General features: G+C 42.3%; 1 protein-coding gene across 1 annotated transcript in view; it reads left to right on the forward strand.

Annotated features, from left to right (window-relative positions):
- pcdh11 (protocadherin 11) overlaps nucleotides 1–18,407 on the forward strand; it is a 115,353-nt gene that overhangs the window by 9,408 nt on the left and 87,538 nt on the right. The gene's annotated exons all lie outside the window — the stretch shown is intronic.

Raw genomic sequence — 18,407 nt, forward strand, 5'->3', positions numbered from 1 at the left:
CAAGACTTGCAACAAAAAACGAAAGAAACATAATTTGTCGTAATTAGAGGATAGAACATTTCTCTGTCCTGATTATTTTTTTATTTATGTGTTCACCCTCTTTTATAAGCAACTTAAATCTCATAATCTTTTACAAAACTATTTTTCCAGGTTAATTTCTTATTCAAAAGCTTGGTTATCGCAGCAATGCAGTTATGATGGCAAGCTCTTTTAAATATCAGTATGAGTGGTTGGTGGCCATGTAGTGTGATTTAGAGGAGCCAGGGATCGGCAGCAGTGTTTGAACTCCACTGATGTATTCAAGGTCAAGGGCGAATGAACCCGTGTGCTACTATATTTGACTGACACATTAAACAAGCCATGAAAAAAAGAATGTGGCAGCCAGAGTGACAAAGGCTACTCACCTTATCAGGTATGCATTTAGGCAAAAAAAAAAAAGAAGTGTGCAGGCTACAGCACAAAAAAAAGAACAAAAAATTGCTTTTGACATGGTAAAACATGTCGATAAACAATTCCACTTTTTATGGCTTCTGTCCTCCCAATATATACTTGCTTCCATGGGCCTGAGAGGTTTTGTAGGAGAGAGGCCCATGCGAATGCCAAGGTACAGCTAAGGACTTATGATTCCCTAAGAGATATGTGCCAAATGCGAAGTGCCCCAATAAATAAAAGCTGGCGAGGGAAATAAATGTAAATCAGAGGTAAGGAGAGGTGGCCTTGCTCGGTGCTGACAGCCAGAGCAGAGCGCCATGGGGAAGACTGAGTACTGCTTTGGGCGGGGAGGGGGTCACAGGGATCAAGGTGATGCAGAGCCTTGAGACCAATATACTTAAACACCAAGGGAGCAGTAGTCCATAAAAAATCCTGCCAGGGCGACGTTGCATTTAGCCCATAAATGCTCCACTTTAATGACTCCAATTATTGTTATAAACGACACACGTGGATACACAATTCTTTACATTCTGTGAATTAGCTCACAAAGGAGAGGGTGCGATGACATCACAACACGAGTTTGCATCTGTGGTGTGTGGCAGTTTGTGTAAGAGAGGACATAGAGACAATAATTGTATCCCTAGTGCATGACAGAGTACATACATGTTGATATTTGATATGCTTTCTCCAGAACAATGGATTGAATCATGGCTGACTAGTCAGCGCACACGATTGCAATTTATTCCCACTGATATGTGTTCTGCCATAGTTTTCACTCAATGTCAAACATTCAGTTGATTTTGCAACAATTTCTGTTTTTGTTTCTCCATTTTGTTTCTTTTATGATTTGGGGACTTTTGGTTGTTGCTTGGTTGCACTGGCTTTCATTTTTTGTTACTCTTTTGATCATAATTATCACAACTGCCATTCATCCGATTCTGGGTCAATTTCATGATATTGCATCAATTATTGATTTTGTTTGATGAGGTACTTGCTTTTGTTTGCGTCTAGCCTCATATTGCACACAGCTTTCAGATCTTTGCTTCATTTCTGCCTCTTTGCTCCCAGTGCGCTTCTGTGTGACATCTAGCAAGAAATTCCTCATGGCACAGTTTCGTAAATGGCTGTTGATCCCGTGTAGTATTGTGCTCGTGGATAATTTATGGAGACACCCACACAGAGTTGATAGTCATCCCCTTTATCCACCTTTTATTTGAAACCCTGGTTAAAAGCTATGCTCTGCCACGGTACTTTATGCGTAAGCCTACTACATGTCTTTGGTACCAAAGATTTAATTCATAATGTGTTTGTACGACACACTGACGACTTGTCAGAATGATTTTCCCCTCGTACTGGTAGTGACTGCCCGGTAATATGCAGAAATATTCAGTCTGCGCTCTACCATTCTGAATTATTATCCGTTATAAATTTTATGCATCAGGGACTCAAATTGATTTTCGCTTATGTTGCTAATCAGAGTGGAGTATTTTTGAGCGAAGAATTTAAAATCAATGAATATATGATTAGTAAACATCAGGCTATGTTTGTATCTGATCGTATTTTACGTATTTTTTATTCATTGCTCGGAGAGAGAGGTCAGGCTTAACATTCGTAATCGTCTCGTAGTTTTGTGTCACACACTTGCAGCATTATCGAGAACAATCTGTCCTCATTGGTTCTACTCACTAACCATATCTTCAGTGAGCTGATAATACATCAAAAATGTTCTGTCCCCTCGAGCGACTGACAAAGTGATGCCTCCCACTTTAGACATTAGATTTCCCACTAGCTTTAAGTGTGCTTATTTAAAGCATGTGTCATGGAAAAAAATAGCATGAAGCTTTGCCTGGTGAGAGTTGGTGGCTGCAAAGGTTAATTAAATGCACTAAAGGGTTAATCACTCGTACTACAGTATGATTAAAATCACTGTAATTAGGTTTCGAATGAGGCTGATAAGGAAGAATAAAAAAGGCAGCCGTCCTTTAAGATTATCAGTGATGTCACGTAGTATCCTCGGGTTAGTGGCGTTTTCAGGTTCCAAATAGATGTGACAATAGTTGACCAGCAGTCTAGTATATCTTTTTTTTACTATCCCTGATTTGATCTTCATGCCTCTTTGAAGAAATACTATTTTCAAAGCCCTAAAGAACAACAATTGATTGTTGCTTTTATCTGACAAGGTAGGAGCATATTTGAGCACTCCAGATCTTGTTCAGATCATTTCAAGTGTGGCTGCTAAAACAAAAGCTGCATTTAGTCTTGTCAGGGGCAGCGATTCAGTCTCTCTTGAGTCCCAACCGAATACCAGGAGTCCAGAATCAAAGATCATAGGCAGGTGCCTCCTTTTCCTTTTTTGATCTTCAAAGTGACAGACAGTGCTTTAGTGCCTCTGCGATGATCTGTCGTTGCCCCACACCCTCCCATACAAGTAAGGCAGTTTAAAGAATGGAAAAAAGGGACGACAAAAAGCCCTCCCATGGAATATGAACGGGGAGGGCCGCGCTGGAGGAGATGATTATGGCTGAAGGTCACAGAAAATGTTTTCAGGGACTCTACAGATGTAGCTGATAAAGAGTAAAGCTTGTAAAAAGACTTCAGAGACTACAGATTTGTGCCGCCATATGGCTTCATTATACAGCGAGAGCCATATTTGCACATGCAAACCTCCTTCCCTCCACTCCCGTCTCTTCTCCATTTTTTTTTTACGCATATCATCATTTTCTTTTAACCCCCAACCTGTGATATATGAGGTCAATCTGCCTCCGGTGATGCGGTGCTCTTGTGAGAGTGTGTGTTTTAGCAGAGGCAGATCAAACGAGTATCACCCTGCTTGAGTGATCCCAGACATCACCATGAATATGCAAGGCTGGAAAAGGCTAATACATTCTTTTGTTTGGCCCATAATTCCGTAGCCGCGGAGCACGAAGGGGTCACTGCTTTACGAAGCTAACCACCGATGATTCAGTAGTGGGGACGCTGCTGTATGCGGTTGTGTAAAATCACATAGGCATACAATTACAGTTTGATTAAATACCCGTTCGATCATATGTGTTCATGATGCAATATATGGTATTATCTCTAAAATATGCGTTGGATTACGAGGGCAGCAGTGAACAAACTTTTTGCCTCTCGTCATACATTTGTGTGGGTGAAGGCAAGGGCCTTTCCCACACGCCACCTATGGTCAAAGGGCTTGTGCTGACTCAAAGTAGGCTCATAGCGAGGGGGGGGGGGGTGATTATTTTAAAAGGCTAACCATCCTTGTTCATCAAATCTTATGCCATTATTAAATCTAGCAACTTTATTTTATTGTCATTGTTTTCGTCTTTGGTTTCATTTTCTTATGATTTGATTCTTTTTCTGTTGAGTCATTGCATCTGTAATCACTGTGCCTTGCTGATGTACGCGCTACTAGTTCAGATTCTTCCCGATGCAGATAGACGGGCAGATGTGTTGCAAACTTTCTGAGGAGCAGCCAAATATGATATTCTGTACCTATCAGAGGACCCACTGGCAAGGGTCCGAAAGAAAGAGCGGGCCTAAATTGATCCAAATGGCTTTTCGAGGGGACACAAAGAGTGTTGCACTAGTGTGGTGGGAGACAAACAACAAATTGGGAGTGATAATTGGATGAGATTGCATGCTCTGATAAGTACAGGAGAAAATGCACAAACATGTGACACCTGTAGCATTCTTCAAGGAAACCTGACAAGATAATGACGTGATTGCCAGCCGTGCCTTGAAGAATGCTTTTTTTCCTTTTTGCTTTATCTTCTACACTCTCTTCAGAGATTGCTCTTATTCAGTGTTCAGGGTAGCCTCACACTGATAAGACTGAGGCTTAGGCTGCTCAGAGCTCAATGATATTGTAACTACAATCTCCCTATATCTGTCTGTCTCTCTATATTTCAGGAGACGGCACTGAAACCACCACACTATGGCACACTCTGTGGCACAGGTACAGCTCGCTCCCACAGGATTAAAATCAATCTCTAGCTCCCACTACCTAAAGAGAGAAAAAGAGGAGAAGAGAGAGTGTGTTTGAGTGTGTGAGAGAGAGAGAAAGAGAGGAAGAGAGGGCAGAGGAAGGAAAAGGAGGAAGGCGAGAACTGAAGAGGTGAAACAAGTACTTTGCTGTCTACAGCCTCAAACCCCACCTCTTCGTACAATCGAGAGAAAAAGATGGAGTTGAAGGGGGAAAAAATCTCAGAAAAAGAGAGACGCTTCATGTTGCCTGCCTGAAACTTGACAAAGCTCCTCCTGTGAATCTGTTGGAAGTTTGAAATGCTTTGAGTCCTATGCTACCACTTACCTGTGTCGGTGAGGATGAAACTGTATGCCCCTGAATCCTCCTCGGAAAATGTCCCACTCCAGCAGCCACTCTGTAAAATAGGTGTCAAATACAGTCAGTAGATCTGTAAAGTATGTTTATATGTATGTATGTATATCTATCACAGAGTTGATGGTGTTTATATTTATTGATTCCATTCCTTTGCCTTGTTTTCAAAAACTGCCTGGTGGCCATTTTATTTTCTTACTTTCTGACTTTTGTATCATTTGACGTTGCTCTTTCTGGGCTTGCTCATGGAACTAATGACTTCTAATGTGTTTTATGCTGCAAGGTCTACAACCTGTAGGCTTACATTAGTACAGTGAACCCTGTTCTGTCAGCCTTTGCCTCTTTCTGCCCCACTTTCTTCATGGCCACTTATAGCGTTGTTAGTGACGAGTGTGGCTTATGGTACAGAATAATGCGTGGGCCCCACAATGTGACCACGCTTGTAGTGCTTTACAGTTGTGCTGCCGATCACCATGCTGTTATTACACTGGGAGGAATGGTAGGACAAGTTTAATACTTTGAGCTAAGCCACAATCACAAGGGACTAACTCCTGGGGTTATAATCAAAAGCTGTTTATGTAGGGCAGATTTGAAGAGCACTAAGCCTAACCTTTTGTGTGTCGCCTTCAATTCCTAAGTCGGAAGTGATTTAACCTGTGAGATCCATATTAAAATGACTCCAGATGGAGAAAAAAGAGCAGTAATAATCCTCAGGCAGTCTTTAATATGGGTTGGTGGGCTTAAGCAAAAATGACTAGACTTATTTACGCTGACAAAAATAATTTTTCTGATGAGAAGAAAATTGAACACTAAAATGAAAAAAAAAAAAAAAAAGGTAATCCTGGCTTCGGTTTAAAACACAGCAATTAAGTTAACATTTGACAGAAACTACTACTTCTTAGCCCTTTTAGTTCAGAGCATCGTTTTGCCCTCACTACTTCTACACCAGTAGATTCACTATGGTTTCAGTGTGTTCTGATTTGAGTATATTCCACAGCATACACCAGTAACTGGCTTGATGGGTTAGCAGCGTTGTTGTCCTATAGTCTTGTTAACTGGTGAGCTACAGACTGCTTTGATAGGTAAGGCCTAACCGGCATTTACAGTACATACGTATAACCATAGAATTAGAGTCATTAAAATGGACATAGCCTGTGTAGTCAATTTGAAATGTACAGATGGGCTGGACCAGGGTTGTTCCCCCTTGTGAGAGACAATGTATACTGTATTTAAACAAAATTACTGCACAGACCAAAAGCCTTTTTTTTTAATTGTTATTTTGTTCCAGTCTCTATATGTCACGGTTCTACAGACTATGTCTATTTTAACACTTTTAATTCTATGTATGTTGCCTCTTTGTGAGACAGGTTGTTATTATTGAAGGAGGTATATTAATGTAATTATGGTATCAAATGTATTCAATACTGCGTAGGAGCCACAGTATTAAATATACATAGCATCCTAGCACTGTGTAATGATTAGATTTGCCTGATCTTTGGGGAAAAGAGAAAAAAAAAACACTCATACATGGGGAAAGCTTTTTTTGTCCTTGTAAAGAGACACGACAACCTCACTTTTATTCAATGTGAATTACAATATGCACCTTACATGATCTTTGTAATTGACTTTGATTTGCCAGTGTGCAGAAATACTGTAAATGTTTTGTTTATGTATGTGTGCGCTTCTGAAATTTATTAAAGTCTTTTGCATTGTATTGAATATTTTGATGACTCTTCTTATTCATTTTCTTGAGCTTTCAATGCTGTCACTCAAGTCGGCTCAGTTTTCCGCACGTTGTACTGGATCTGCCCGGCGAGAACAGCGAGAGCTAAAACGAGGAAAAACACACATTGTAGAATAATAATTTGTTTTTTCTTATATATGGATAACTGGTAGCATATAGCACAGGTCGAAGAAACTCTAGCCTGTAGAAGCATATGCGGCTGTGTAGGGCCGGACACAATTAATTGGCTCCTTCTGCCACAGGAGAAGAATAAACTGCCCATTCCTCCTTTCCTTCTACAATACAACCCTTGACTAGTAGAAAGGAATGAAGAAATGGTTTGGATATACATTGCTCATTAGGAACAGATTACACATAAAAAGTTATGGAAATTTGGTGGGCGCACATCCTTTGAAGTTCACAGACAGAAAACAGCAGGAAGGAAGCTTTTTTTGGCACAGCACAACTTCGTTCCCCCCCCCTCCACTAGAGCTGATAATGATCATTTGATAACAATAACCCTGCTCTGATGATGTACAACAGTGCACAAACACGTGGCGTTAACACATCTGAGAGGGTGATTGATTCTGGGAGGTAGAAAGACTGCCGCTCTAACATCGCGCTGCGCCGTGTTTATGTGGATTTGATCCAAAAATACAGACTTGAAAGGCATAAAACAAAGCCAGAGTGGAGACAACAGAAAATGTTTAATTGCTTATCAAAGTTACTTCGGATTTTAAAACAGAGAAAGAGCTAATCAGTTCCCTCGGGGAAAGTGTCCTTGGTGATTTGAGGAAACGGTGCACGCTCAAGTGGAGCGTTCTTATATAGCGGGTGCAGAAATGTCAGCGTTCTATAAATAGATAAATGTAAACTTACTAAATGCCTCGTTCCTACTTGAAAACAGAGAGCTTGGGTAGATCATAAGGTAGCTTTTTATCTCTTTGAGCTAGATAAATTATGGTTTGATTTCTCATGTTATGCATAATTAGGAAATGGAATGGATTTAAATGAGCCATACATAAATAAATAATAAAAACCTCCAACAAAAAGATACCAATAATGAGTCTTAACATTTGCCTGTGAAGATAGTGTAGGCGATAAATGGATTTTTTTCTGCTTCGCGGTGTAAAAGGAGGATGTAAAAGAAGGGATGGGAAAAAAGAGTAGCCTTTCGGGGTTTGCAACAGAAGAAGTCTTTGGACCATTTTCATTATTGCTCCTCTGCTCCAGTAGAAATATAGTTGTGATTTTGGTCAGCTCACATCAATTGCGTTTTCTGTGATTTTTATCATCTATAAAATGACTCTTAAAGGTTGTATTACAATACGTCACCGAGGGACGAGTTTCCTTTCTTTCTTAGCTGACATATTGATTTGTGATTTATGAGGATGCAGCATCGCTTTCAACGAACAGGCCAGGAAGCTAGTTACATCTAGTTACTTTGATAATGCAATGATAAGACTGCAGATGGAAAAATTATACAGACCCACACACATGATCTTACGCTGGCACACAGGCAGCGATTCATTCTGCTGCGGTGGTGAGGCTATCCATATGGTCTTCATTAATTGTATTTCTTTCTTCCTTTTCTCCGTCTTATCATTCTCAGTGCGCCGGGAGGCTTCTTCAGTAAAGCTTGCCGTTTCCTGTAATACAAAACCTTTGGGTGCACTGCAATTATCGAGCATCTACGGTTATCCCTTCCAAAAGATGAATCCGAGACCACATCTAAAGTTGACCAATCTGGAAAAAGAAGTGGACGCGGCCGGTCCAGTGACTTTCCATAACCTTGAGGATGAAGTCGGTTCCCTCAGTGCTACCTTCCCCCTGTTATCAGTTCATTCCCTCTGACCAATGTAACATAAAACTAAAAGATATTTGTTACCCGTGTGAATAATATTGCCAAGGAGCTATGGAGACGGCAGAACCATTCTTTTTGTTTTAAATCACATTACATTGAATTTACAAGTCAGCCCTTATTCTCTGCTGAGATTATCACTATCTGTAGCACAGAATGACAGTTCAGGAGCACGGATCGTTTGGACTAAATGATCGCTGTAGTTGCTGTCACAGTGAACTTTCAAAAAGCAAAGTGCATTGAGCAATCCTAGCAGCGCTGTGGATTTGTTTGATTTCTCTAAACGTGTATAAAATCACTTATTGAAAGCCTGTATGGATTTGTTTTGCCCGGTTTTTATGAGCTGGGAATGGGGATTTTGGCAGCTGCTTATAACAGTTTTAGCTTATCTCTATCTTTATGAGGCGGTTTTAAGTACAGAAAAAAAGGGAATTTGTATTTTGCGGGTTTGGAATAAAAGAATGTATTTTGTATTGTATTGTATTGTATTATATGTTTTTTGAATGTAGAAATATTGATGATGCAAATTGAAGCCATTTAATGTGTAGACAGTCTATGGGGAGGTGTGGGTCAATTAGCCAAGCAGCAAGCGTGTTCGGTTTATGATGTGAAGTTGTCCTGAAGCGATGCTGCCTGTTTATGCAGGGCCCGATTTATGAATGTGCTGTGCAGTGGTGCAGGAAACAAGAAGATGCTGTCTTTCTGTTGCACTCCACTCAAGGCAACACTCCACACAATTGATGCCAAATCTCTGCCAAACTGAATAATTCAATCATCCCCCATAGCCGCGGTGGTCTTTCTACCTTTGTGTGTGCAACAATCAAATCAGTGTGGAAGCCCGCCGAGTGGTTCTTTCTGAGACACTGAGTAGCTCTACAGCCCGGAGATTGTTTTCATTGAAAACAATTCTGTTGATTAAACGAGGTGTGACTGTGGAGCGCGGATCTGAGGAGCATCGATTGCTTGTACAATTGTTTGTTCCTTGTTAAAAGTGTGATCTAAAGCAGTAGTTGCTGAGAGTGTGCAAAGCGCCGGTGGGCCTCCGTCTAACTTAGAATATCTCAGGTGGAGACGTCCACCGTGATCTCTCATGCAGGATTAATAATGCCCTCAATCACACAAAAATATTGGAGATAGAGTTGCCGGTGCTTCAGCGTTGCTCTGTTAGCGTGTGATTGTTTTGTTGAATGTATGTTACTCCAGTTGTTACAACAGGGATAAGGCAGCTTTACAAGTATTCTTTAGGAGACCCCCCCAACCCCCACCCCATCCCTCTTGGTAGTAATCACAAGGTTCCGACCTTTGTTTTGATTTAGCACTAATCCCCAATGAAGACAACTACAGCAAAGAGAAGGCATACAAGGTTTTTTTTGCAGCACTTTTTTCTTTCTTTTGTTTTGTGACCACGCGGGTCATTGGTGGAGCATTTGCATTCTGCGGACATCTGCTGCTAAGGTGAAGCCCCCTCAGAGGTTGTTTGCATTGAAATGCGTTCCCTCATTGGACCTGCTTTCAGGCATAACAGTGGAAAACCTGAGCAGCAATCTATCATTCGGTTCTGGCTTAAACAAGCAGTTTTCAAACCTAGCCACGTCCCACTGTGGGTCACTGTTCCACACTGTGTGATGCTGTCAGTGTTGTGTGGGGAAGAGGTGTTTTTCTGAAGTGTAACTCAGCTGCAGGCTTAAAAGGATTTGGTCCCCAACAGTCAAAATGCGATGCATTTGAACCCTGTGTTGCTGTGTACAGACGATTATTACATCAAATTGCTAGAACAAACTATTCCTGGAAGAATCCTTTCAGCAAAAACAAATGAACCCTTGTTGAGGACAATGTCATGACTGGATGCAGTTGTTGCGTGTTTGCATGCTGAAGGTAGCCAGACTGAAAGGCAACAAGTTAAGACGTTGGCCAAGGAGAGCCATGTCTGTGTCCTCCTTAATCCTGATAATCCTCGTACTGAATTCTTGATTTGCTTTTGTAAAAGAGATTGGGAGACGATAAGACGCACGTTCGCCTCCTTAGAATAGCTGATAATCTGGTTTGAACAGAGGACTCAGGGGGTATTTAGCCTGCCTTAACATTTGCCCAAGCAGATGGCGCTGACGGCGGAAGGCGCAACCTTAGCCTCCAACTACCCCCCCCTTTTTTCAGCAAGGTCCACTTTGGGGGGAAAAAAGAACAGTGGGATGATAATCAATGTTGTTTATTTTCCTGCTTGACTCTTTAAGTACTTTCAGCCAGATTATAGGCTTTTCCAGGGGATAATCGGGAGGCCGCAGACAATTGCCTTTTTCTATCCTGACAGTATTCCCCCACGAATGCGCAAAGAAAGCGATTTAAAGTAGATGTCGACTCTTAATTCCCGATTAGTCCCATGGAAAACCCTGTTCAAATTAACTGGACACTGCACTAATCACTGCATTTCAAACACCCCGTGTTTCTGGCACAGTGGACAAACCACATCCAGCTGTGAGAAGACATCCCATGGGCGATATCTCCATGTTGTAAGTACTTGTGTTTGAAGCAGCCTGTTCCTCGATGTGATGACACACACAAACACGATGAACCCGGGAAATCTACTCCAGGGTAATTGTAATACTCCAGCACCGGACAGTGAGTGTGCTTTCCTCTCCTGACTGCAGATAGAGGCGAGCCCCTTCTCTTTGTAAAGTGTGGAAAGTAAAGTGTAAAATCGCCCATACTGCTGTTAACGTATATTCTTTTGCTAGATTCGAACGATTATCATTTCAACATGACAATGAGATGCAGTCATTTTCTTTCTCAGTCGTAACCGTGCAAAGGCAATACCTCTGATTACATGCGGCGTCTAAGCATGGCTGCATATAAGCCATTAAGTCGTTTAGATTGGTTTCCTAAGCCCCGCCCTCTAACCTGAGGCCTCTGGCAATCTCCTCATCTCGGACTGGACACCTGCAACAAAAGCATTTGACTAATGAGATCAGCCCATTGACTAATTAGAGTTCCGCATGGCATGAGTGGGATGACTGCGTAAAGGTTTGCACGTATAGAAAGGTCTGTTAAAACCGACGCTTTCCATGCCCCCCCCCCCCCCCTTTCTCTCTCTGTGCAGCTGTGTGTTCTGTGTAACAAGATATTGTACGTGGCTGTCAGGCTCAATCTGGGTTAGAAACACGAGAGACAAGCAGAGGCCCCAAATGCATCTCGCTCAAACATGCACACTCCGAGAAGTTAATCCACACATACACAATAACATATTGATTTTCCTTTGTGTGCTCTCACTTCATCCAGTGACAAGCAACAGAGTTCAAAGTGAATTCATGGAGAAGAAAACAAAAAAAAAGGACTGAGGCAAGCATTTGAAGGAAACGTGAATATCAGGTTACATTGGAAGCAATTTGTAAGAGAGCCGGGGACGTTGCATGTTGTAGTTGCAGCTGCATTCACAGCATGACGTCTTTGTGTCATTACTGCAGTGATTACATTTTTTTTCCTGACGTTCGTGCTCGGCTTTTTAAGTGATGGTTCGATCAAAATATACGGCGTGCCATGTGCTTCAGATGTGTACGAAAGCTGGTCACATATAAACGAGAGGTAAAGAAGGCATAGCCATTAGCAGGGAATAATAAATGGTGAACCACAAAAGAGCTAATGCTAGTCAGCGGTAACATAGTGTGCAACTCATTCTAACGGCTTGCATCTTTACCCGTATAGAGACACTGTCGACTCTTTGAGTCAAAACCACAGCATGAACTTGCACAGCAGCAAAAGCAAACATCTCTAAGCCTTTAACAAGACTCGACCTAATAGCTTTCCTCCATCAGGAGCCGCTCCACTTTCTCTACCTGAATAACACATTGCTTTGAACATACAGTAGGTAGTAGTTAGAAATATAACTGTTTGCATTCTGTCAGAGATGATATTCTGCAATAAACTGGAGGGATGATTAGAGCCAGGAACATGCAAGTATAATAGAATGAGGGTTGTTTTTGAAGAGTCTTCTTAAATAATGCGTAATATTCAGCGTTGGCCATAAAGAATTTATGTGCATGCAGTCTTAAAAAAAAAAAAAGAGCATCAACTCCTTCTCAAGAGCAGTCAGGCAGATTATTACGTGTGATTTGGACCTTTTTTTGTTGCTTGACTGGTCAGACAGTCGTTACGGAGTGAGAAGGCTTCACGACATGCTGCACCATGAATTCGGATGGGAAATTGGTTCCTTTCACACACTTCTTGTGATGCCCCATTTTAATACCCCTTTGCATGTATGACTTGATCATATCAGTGACTCAATTTACGATATTCAGGACCCTCCAGTACCTTGTCCTGATAGAATCTAAAAGACTAGAATTCAACTGCTTCCATAATAACTTTAAGAGCTCATGACTACATCAAGACATTTCCACAATTTCTCTCCAATTCAGTTCCTCTCTGCTTCTGTTTTGTGGTGATTGGGACTATATTCTCTCTTTTCATCAGAAGAGAAAAAGCCAGGCATCTAGGAGAATTGCTCATGTATTACAGACATATTCTCTATATATTACCCTAGCTCCACGCACACAGACAGGCTCAGCTTGTGATGGAGCACACATGTGTTCAAGCCCAGAGGTAATGGACAACACTTCAGCGAATTGCGCCGACCTTATGGTATTGTGTGGATGATTGTGTTATGCTCCCTCAGATAATGACTGTGCCCTACTTTGACTTTGAGGCAGTGACCTGAAAGAAGGCACACAAGTGAAATCCGAGCTCGGATGAACCTGGAAGTGATTAAGGTCACCCAGACACACCACATTTGTTTGACCCCCCGGTGACTCACATCGACCAATGTCTCCGAATCCTTTGGGTGTATTTTGTGGGATTCCTCCTCAATGCAAACACTGGCCATTGATAAGATGTTTGGGAAGAGTGTCAGGATGATTAAATACACCTACAAGGATAGATCCTGATTTCTTTTGCATCGTATTGTCCTGGGAGATGCAAGAAAACATGCTGTTCCCTAATGCAGGACACAAGGTCTTCCTGGTAGATTTCTATAAACCAATGAGTGTGACTCCTCAAATAACCAAGTGTATTTCTTCCATCAATTTATGGATGCAACCTGCTCTTGTTGTGCTAGAAGATGCATTCTTACACCTCAGTCACCCTCTTTTGTTTGAGACTGGACAACAATGTGATATACAATGTAATCAATGGCTGGTGCACAGTATGCTGGTACTCATGTGTCCTGTATTGCTATGTGCTCGCCGTGGGTGCTGACTCCACAAAGGGGAAGACACTGGGGTCACACGTAGTTCAATGGCACCTATAAATGAAAGTGCACAGTAATGCAGTGCAATGGCAGCAACTCAGTGCAATAAGATGAATAAAGAATTATGCATACACAGTTTCTTAGGGAGTATGCAAATGTGTTGCTTAAGTATGCATCACATATAGGCAAAATAAAAGATCAAGTGTGATGCTGAAAGCATGAGAAAAGATGACGCCACAGCGAATACTGGATTCGTCTCAGAATTAACTCTACTCGGGCCCGAGCTTTATACATTATTTAACGTGGTGGCGGCGTAGATACGCTGAGTTTTGTCGTCCAGGTTTCATTGACGAGATGCACACATGCCATAATGCTTGGAGGGAAACAGGGATAACATGAGATCATGTCTGCCTCTTGAGGGCGGGATGCAGTGAGTGGATAGCTGGCTTGTTTTTGTCTCTTGCTATTCTGCTGGGGATCAGCACACATCTCCTCGCCGCAGCCATGACGCTCAGATAAAAATTACTCCTCCTCTGGTGTGCATGTAAATCAGAGTGGAGGGATATAATGAAATAATGAAGTGTGCCTCTGCTTTTTTCCAAGTGAGGCCGCTGGGACCCACTATTTTTAGACACAACAAAGAGATTGCCAGGGGTGTCCAGTCTCTCTGGTTAAGTTATGGAGTTTTATCCACTTGTCAATGTACAACTGCTTGTCTCACGGCCTCGACACACGCTGGGATGAAATGGAGGCCAGTGCCTCGGCCCAGTAAACGTCAATTAAGCCTCTGTGGGATTCAGTGGATGGACATGTTCATGGATAGTTATAATAGATCATCAATGAGATTAAGGGAGTTGATTTTGAATTATCTTTAGTGCTTACTCAATGGCCACATGCAAGGTGACACCACACCACCCCAGGAAATGCTTTGTCACTCAGACAAACGTAGAAGATGAATACTCAGCATGATCCTGTGGTATTTGTTATCTGGTGTTCTCTTTCTAATAGGTTTACTGCTGATGAGCCAGGTCAGACAAGGACAAAGTGCTCCACACCAGAAGTTAAAGGCAGTTTTTAAGAGGGATCACAAGCCAGACCACAACCTCTAAACCTTTTACATCTAAGACTCTAAATTGTATTATTATTATTGCTGAACCTTTGACCTCAACTCCTACAGAGTCTTATGCCTTCTTGTTCGTGATGCTCCGTCTAAATCACGTCAAAGTTGCTGCCGTCCGTAGCGGAGCAGTCGCGAGGTTGCTTCCCTTTTTATTGCAGAGGACTGTTCAGCCATCGATTTATTCAGCTGGAACTCTGTTAGAAATGTATTCCCATAATTTATTGTAACAACATTATCTCCCCGTATACAACATTTGACCTTGAAAATGTGAATTTGCAGATGCAGCAAGACTGGATCTTTGCAAAGTCAGACATTTTCTGGCATCCTTGGCAAGAAGGAGGGGGGGGGGTGGGGGCGGGCAGTAATGCTGCCATGTTTGACTTTTGGAGATAACGCCTCAGAGGTCATTGAATGACTTGGTGTAATGTGGGTCATGTGGCCGTATAGCATCAAACGCATTGAGCAACTGACTTTACTTGCGTGTGAGATATTTCCTCTCCAGCAGGTTTTTTATTATATGACTGGTTGGTTGCTTACGTGCGGATGATCACTCTCCTGACTTTTTCGGGGGTGCAGGGCCGCACATATGGAGCCGGGCGATAACACAAGGGCTCACCTGTACACATCAGTTTGGTTTAGTGTGGAAGTCATAGCAATGTCAGTTATCCCTCTATTCGATGGCTCATTAAAAAGTATTTTGTATGTCACAGAAATCGAAACCCATGCATGCCACTTCAACGTTTGCGAGATTAGAATACCTCCAAAACTAACTGTCCTTGACGACTTTAAAAGGAAAAACATAAAAGGCGGTGTATGTCAAGACACACATTCCTCAGCAAAGTGAAAATTCCTGCCTCTTATCTGTTTGATTTTGCACTTAGGGATTTTTTTTTTTTTTACTTCATCTTTTTTCTTCAAACATCAAGTGCCAAAGTCATTTACATGAGCTCGGGGCAACCAGAGTTAAAAGACAGACATGCGACGTACTGCTGTCTGGAGGCAGCCTGTGAAGAAAATAAGGCTGTGGTGAGGGTAAGACAAGGAAGGAGGACGAGAAAATGAGAGGAAATGAGGGGAAGATAGGAGGAGGAGAGGGAGGAGCGAAATTAGGATGCTAGGGGGTGAGACCGGTGAGACACAGAGGGGGTAATTCAATTTGACTAAAACTCTCTCGTCATTTGCACAACTGGGGGATTGACCTCACCAGCGAAATGAATTAAAATTCATGAACTATTGAAGAGTGAGCTGCCAGTAAGTAGAAAGTGGGGAGTTTCACATCATGATATTATTATTTATTTATTTTCTAATTGCAAATAAATGAAGCTATTAGTTTACCTTGTATTAAAAGCAGGAGGGTTCCCACAGAGATATCTGATCCCACGTGTAACTCATTTAAGACTCGGGCCCCCATTGAGCTGCCAGGCAAACCAGAACTAGGGAACCAGAGCAGCTCCAAACTGCTCAGGATTGTCTAACTCCTCCTGGCTCGCTGCCCTTCCTTTAACTTGGAAACGCAGCTGAGGTTTCTGCACTGGAAAACCATATCCACAAGGTACAATTAAGTAATAAAAAGAAAACATACTTTCTTTGCCATGCTACAATTTATGCACTCCAATTTGTAATGTGATACAGATTCCTGAATGTGTACGCAGTGGAGTCTGGCACGGGGCGGAACACACGCCGACCGTGGTTCGTAATGCCCCCCCGAACCAGATGAATCACAAGAAAATCCTGTGCTTGACTTTTTATCCATCCACAATATAAATAACTAATTTATCAATTGTGCTTAAAGAGACATACAATGGGCAGAACAGAAAACATTGTGTAGCTGGGATAATCCCTTGGAAGATTTACCCTGACGTTGCCTGGAGGGGGATAGTGGGAGCAAGACGCAGATCTCGTTCTCTCCGTCTCTGTCTCTCTATCTTTTCTCAGGATACGTAGTCACGTTATCAGCTCCTGATCAGCCCTGTTCAGTTATGTTGCATTGTGTTCTTGGATATTCCAGTTAATCCGTCAAGTGAAGAGATTTAGCCTGAGATTACGGTGATACAGTGAACTTTTGTTGATACACTACACATGCTTGTAGCCCTAAGGCAGTTTTCTCGACGCACTTTACAGTATGTGGATTTGTACTGTGGGTGTGTGTGTGTGTTTGTGTGTGTTGAGCAAGGTGCTTGTCTCCATCTCATGTGTGGGCGACTTTGACTAGATAGCGAGCACAGCCACCAATGGTCTGACAGCCCCACAGCTTCCCCCGAGCAACTCGGGAGCGACTGGAGGCGGTTTGTGTTTTAAACATGAATGACAAAGCGTAGACATAATCCCAGAGAGCATAATTTCCCTTAATGCTGTTTTAAACTAAAACAAAACACATCTACCCTCCAGCGTTGGGAGAAAAAAAGAAAGTTCCACGACGCCTGACACAGGGTGCTCAGCCCGAATCGCAGATTTAAGTCGTAAATAGTTATTTCCCGCAGTCTGGGTTGTGAGCCGGGTGACTTGATGAAAATAGACCACAGAAGTGCAATTGCCCTTTAGGATTGCCCGTGTCCATTTTACACATTAACTTTGCATGTTTTAACCCAAGGTGAGCTGCGTTGCCTGGCAACAAAGCAAACAAGCCCTGCATACATATAGATAACATCTGGTTTCCGTTCATAAAATTCTATCACTGGGAGCGTTCGGTGTGTGCAATTACTTGAGCCAATCACATGCAGAAGCTTTTTCACTGTGGCTCCTTGAGTGCTGTCACTAGTTATTACAGTGTGTGCTATTTAGCAAAAGTGCATTTGCAGTTTGAAGAGCATCCCAAGATATTAGTGGCATCTAATTGCATTACCTGGAGGAGACTGATGGCGCCAGTTAAAACGGCTGGCCCCAGTTCAGACTGTGTTGAAGGCAAGTGCTTCTTTACAGGTTATACGTCATGTTTCTGACTGGAAACTTTTGTCGACTAAGTGATTTTCTGACAGCTTTAAGCTTCCCCTCGCCTCAACAAATACCCCTATTCCCCAGGCAATCGTACGTCTTACCCTTAATCCACTTTCATCCACGTGAAACTAAAACAGTGACAGAATGATAATGGCAGCTAATGCAGCCAAATTTTGATTGCACGCGTCAAATTCGCTCCCATTAACTTGTTCTGAATTGATTCATGCAATCGTGCTTGTTTACCTAGCAATAGTGTAAAATGTCCCAGCAGTGAAATCCATAATCATGCAGGCTAGCTGTGAGGCTCACTGCAGCGCTTGTCCATTCAGGCCCCAAAGAAGCCAGATTTAATTTTCATCTTTTTAATGCTGCTAAATAACCACATATCTCATCTTTACATCTCTTCAAAATGCATTCTCCTACACCTCCATGTAGCTCCCATTTCCCAAGGATACAGAAGAAAAAAAATGTAATGTACAGAAAATATACAGAGTCTATAAGCATAAGAAGTCACCTCATGGGCTGCCAAAGGCAAATCTCTAGACTGAGACAATAAGGTGGGGAAAACAAACTGCTAAGTGACCCTCACTGGATATATCTCTAGGACCTCCTGTCTCCCACTTCCAGATTTAGTAGGCACTGGAGGGGTTTTCACCTCCCAGTCCCCACTTACTCCAGTGGGACTCTCATCTGGGGAATTGCATGCCAGCTTTATTGAGCAAGGAGTGGCAGGGGCCCTCCGAGACGCCTCACTGTTGTCCATGG

The sequence above is a fragment of the Limanda limanda genome, chromosome 10 (genome assembly GCF_963576545.1).
Source record: "Limanda limanda chromosome 10, fLimLim1.1, whole genome shotgun sequence".
NCBI lineage: Eukaryota > Metazoa > Chordata > Actinopteri > Pleuronectiformes > Pleuronectidae > Limanda > Limanda limanda.